Source organism: Saccostrea cucullata, unplaced genomic scaffold (genome assembly GCF_032062105.1).
Source record: "Saccostrea cucullata isolate Sc308-1 unplaced genomic scaffold, CSIRO_AGI_Scuc_v1 ctg2812, whole genome shotgun sequence".
In the NCBI taxonomy this organism is placed as follows: domain Eukaryota; kingdom Metazoa; phylum Mollusca; class Bivalvia; order Ostreida; family Ostreidae; genus Saccostrea; species Saccostrea cuccullata.
In genome coordinates, this window is record NW_026932901.1 from 1 (window position 1) to 5,097 (window position 5,097).

General features: G+C 30.9%; 1 long non-coding RNA gene across 1 annotated transcript; it reads left to right on the top strand.

Annotated features, from left to right (window-relative positions):
• The first annotated feature begins 2,572 nt into the window (after window positions 1-2,572).
• Window positions 2,573-3,963, top strand: LOC134236423 (uncharacterized). The gene is made up of 3 exons (XR_009985610.1): window positions 2,573-2,636; window positions 2,982-3,084; window positions 3,811-3,963. It is a non-coding gene; the product is annotated as an uncharacterized LOC134236423 (long non-coding RNA).
• The last annotated feature ends 1,134 nt before the right edge of the window (window positions 3,964-5,097 follow it).

Here is a 5,097-nt window from a genome sequence, read left to right on the forward strand (position 1 = left end):
TGTTTTTGTCCAGAAGAATTTTGAGGTTACCTGAATTATAATTTGGGTTGTTTTTATAAAGACAATAAAGGTGTTGAGTTGAGATTTAAATGATTGTGCATTCCTTTGCACTCGTGTTGACCCATGCAAGTGTTAGACTACACATGCTATATTTCATGCACCTGCGAACATACGGATAATTTTTCCTGTAACATTATTGGCCTTTATAATTAGCATAAAATGTTAATTATTTCACCCTAGCACGGCATTTATTCGTGACCCCCCCTTTACCTAAAGTTTGCCTTTTGAATTACATGTATGTCCCTTGCCATTGCTTGTACCTGTCCAACATTTTGATTGAAACTATGTTACAAAAACTTGTATCTATTTATAGCAATTTGTTTAAAGTTAATGAATCAATGTAAATTTATATGTTTTTAAGGAGCGGCTTGTATAATGTAGTTAGCATAAAACGTTAATTATTTCACCTTTAGAAGGCCACTTATTCGTGACCACCCCAACACAAGGTAGTGATTGGATAAATAATGTAAGTGTATGGTTTTTCATCGAAGTGATTTGAGCAAGAGTTATTCCCCATCACCGGCATTATACATTGTAGGTCGGTTTTTCCTAGCTCCCTAGCTTCATAACATTCTATTAAGTTAAATTTGTTATTCTGGGCACCGGAATAAAGGTTACATTTTTTATGACAATACATTTGTAAAAGCCGCTTTTAATTCATACCAATATTCATTTGAAAATTAGACAACTAGGCTTATTTAACCTTCAATCCAATGAAGGTATGCGCAATCGGATTTAACCTTTCAGAAAAAATGGTCAAACGTGCTCTATTTGAGAAGACACTGTCAGGCTAACACGTTTTTTTTTAAATATCGATCCAAAATTGATATTATTGTATTGCCTGAACCAATCTACCCATGTGCTCGTCTGCTATCTTAGAAAGGAGGGAAATTACGTCACGTACCATGTATAATTAGTCACTGTGGCATTTCTAACACACAAAAAAAAAAAAATAGTATGTGCAACCCAGATTATTCTGCGAAGCATATACTCAATCTAAAATGTATCACTGAGATAAAATCCCACATTGTGTTATAATTGAAACAATTCTATTAATTTCACAATTTTACTGGACTATCTAGTCAAATGTTTTTTGGAAACCAAAAAGATTATGGGCGCCATTATGCAACAAGTGACGTATGGGGAATACCTTCCCGCCATTTTAGGGAAAGACACTCGTAAGAAATTTTGTTGAAACTTCGAAGAAATGGATATTGGAACAGATATGATCCAAAAGTGAACCCCACTGTTAAGAACGTCATTGCAACTGCAGCGCTTTGATATGGACACTCACAGGTTACATAGTTGCAACTTATACTTTATTTTTTTTTTTAATCAATACAAAATTTTATACACATAAGTGAATGGGATTGGGATGCAAGAAAAGCCTATTTTAGCCTTCTTCCTAGTAAAAAATATATTTTCATTAATAATTATATTAAAAAAGATTGTGCATTTTTCACTATAACATTTGGGGGTTTCTATACATTTGAATTTCTTTAAAAGTCACGTCTATTTTTCATTAAATTTCCCCAATGTTATTAAAATTAAAGAAAATTAATTTCTTGTAGTTGAGGAAGAAAAATAAACATTGATTCATACAAATTTTCATCTATCCAGATTCCACCAGAGCTAGGCTATATGACGCGTATGTTTGCTACATCTAAAGTATTTAAATCGGAAGATGTCTTCATGGACCCCAATATTGTTGTCACACAACAAGGACAAAACATTCCAGATTTAGCGCGGTTTTTATTGGGCACCCCTGCAAGAAAAGTTGATAGGTACATTACTCTACTTCACCATCACGTTACTTTAGACGATAAGGTTAATCAAATTAAATAATAAAATTATATACAACCAAATGTAGAAAAGTTATTGAGATATTAACCTTTTGTTAAAAATAATGAATAGATTACATAGATGGACAATCTTGAAGTAATATTTGAATCAACAGAGTCTTTATCTAAATCGTATTTGAATTCAAAATTCTGCAAAAATAAAAAAAAAAAGCAAGGAAAACTCAAAAACATGACATCTAGTGTAAACTATTTTTCTTAACTGTTTCAGACAAATTGAAAATGCTGCTAGAAATGAATTATTCCCTGATGTTAATGGAGTAACCTTTGACCTAATGTCATTCAACATTCAAAGATGACGGGACCACGGTTTGCCCGCCTACAACGAGTGGAGGAAGTTGTGTAAACTTTCGGTAGCAACAACTTTTTGAATTACAAGATCATAACTCCGACACAATTGCGAGATTTGCAAGATGTTTATGAGTAAGCGTGTCTCACATGAAATCTCGATTTCAAAAAAAAAAATAAGCCATAGGGTTATATCTGATTAACCTAAAGACCTTATAAGATGTTGTTCATAAAGTTTAGATAAATGGCGGTTCATTTTACAGCCACGTTGACGACATTGATGTCTTTGTTGGAGGGATTTCAGAAACAACTCGAGCAGACGCAGTAGTAGGTCCGCTTTTGAATGTTTATTAGGATGGCAGTTCAAGGAACTAAGGTTTGGGGACAGATATTGGTACGAAACGAAGGGGATAGAGGGATTCACTAGAGGTATCTTCAGGTCTTTATTTTGGGATAGGTATAGATAAGACCGTATTTGGCTTAATCTTCGTAAACGGATAACATAACATTTTCTCTTTTAGAATATATCCTGAATGCATTTTTTAATTGGATTCTCAAAGGTTATTTTTACTCACGTGTACAATAGAATAGAAAAATGTGTAATAACATCTAAAATGCCTAATGTCACCTCTATCCATTTTCATTAATTAAATCTAAAATTTTGAATAAATTATGGTCTATAATATTTTTTGCGTTTTGCTAATTTATCTTTAAATAAATAGTGGACATGTCTTGAACAAGTTGTAAATATAATAGAATAATGATTTTTGACAGGTCAGCTAAGAGAAATAAGAAAGATGACGTTTTCTAAGATACTCTGTGAGGCGTTGAATCTGGATGAAGTTCAAAAAGATGTTTTCAACCTTGTAGGATCAAAGTAAGTATAAGTTTAATGTGCAATTAATGTACTTTGATCTTTTCAATCTCAATTATTGTCGCTCATTTCCAGAACAGAGTGTTTTGATAAGAAACAAATATTTAAGTATAAGATTAATAATTTCCTTATTTCAATTAATTCTCCAAGATTATACATATACATATATGTCAAAATTTGGAAAGAGTAGCTAAAGGTTACAAAATAGAAATAGTTACATGGTGTATATCTCAGAAGCTTTATAAAAACTTATTCAAATTTGATATTTCTTGAGCTATACTGACAGTTAATTATGCCTTTATAGTAAATTGTACATCCTAGTTGTGAATCATTATTTCTTTACGATCATTTTGATAATCTTGTAGCAAGGAACTTCATCACCGGAACATCTTTACAAATATATTTCACACCAATTGTTAAATGTTTGTTTAAATATTTAAAAAAAAAAACCACTGGTTGAGACAGTTCGAAAGCGGATCTTACTCTCCAGGGCTCCCTGGGAATTCCAATGGTCTTTGAATAATGCCTTGTTCACAATTTATATTGATTTCAAATTTTTTTTGGTCAGCCGTGTATAATTTTTCTCACCTTTTCTTTATACACAGCATTCCTTAATTCCTCTATGCTACAAAAGTCAATTTAATGTATAAAGGTTCTAAATATATTTTATTAAAGTCTCTTGTGCATTTTTGTCAAAAAATGTTAAATGTTACCCTTTTTTTTTTACAGAAATCCCCGTGTAAAGTGTTCTTCATTACCCTTTATGGATCTCTCAGAGTGGAAGAAATTTTTCTTCCCTTTCATTGACTGGTCAAAATTCTTTACTTCAGGATTATTTTAAAACGAAAAGAACCGTGTAGTGTGACGAGAACTAGGCTTTGACTCCCCTGAGCCAATAAAAAGTGACCTTTGTGTGTCATAGATATACATATAAATTCGTTTTTATATTTTCATACATAAAATCTTACCACCTATCCTTAATGGTAACATGTACCTGTTATATTTAATTGTATATTTATATCTGCACTTTATATTTATATTTTATCTTACCGTAGGATGAGATGATAAAGTACACTAGTATTCCTCTTATTTTGTCGGCATGTATACCTGTTGAACTAAGGAAAACGTTACAGTCAATACCATATTAATGCCGTTAACAAAATTATATAAACTGCACACTGAAAATGTTTAAATATATCCCTTTATTTAATTCGTTCTGATAACTTTGAAATGACATACATGTAAATGATTGTGCCAAAACTCTTTATTGTAGAGGAACTATGCACATTTGAGACTCCTTTAATTCATTAATTATGTAACCTTTCTACGAATAAATAAAAAAAAAGATCTTTGTGTCATTTTCATACAGGCTTTTATTGGTTTATGTAAAATTAACAGGGTTATCTTCGTTAATGAAGATTAATTTTCTGTAAACCTTTCTGAAAAGACAGTGGATTATTTAGTTTTCATCTGTATTAAAAAAAGGAAATTATATGGTGGAGTTCTGTTTTCATTTATTTTTCACATTTAATCATTAGAAAAGTATTTTCTCTAGTTTAATGGTAATCTATTCCTGAGTTAATAAGGCATTTAAAAACATTCGTAAAAGATTCCTAAGTATATCTTCTTTTGTATCGTTATCTACATCTTTTTAAACTTGGAATTAACTTTTTGGCCCATTAAAAAAAAACCTTACCAGGTTGTTTATAATGCATTATTATTTAAATACATCTCAATTATTGGCTTTTTTATTCTAATAGCATGGGTAACATTTTTCCTTTGAGACACTTATTTTATCACCTTTTAAACTTGCCATGACAATGTCTTTTTTAATTACAAATACCCGCTCCAAAATTTTGGCTAAAGTTGGTTTTTAACTAACATCATTTTGATGTCATTTTACTCTTTCAAATTACTTTGTGTGTATTTTTTTTTCGAAAAGGTAAGTACGTTTTATGAAACAAGAATATCAGAAGTCTCGTTTAAAGTCATCATTTCGTAAGTACTAGGTATGGT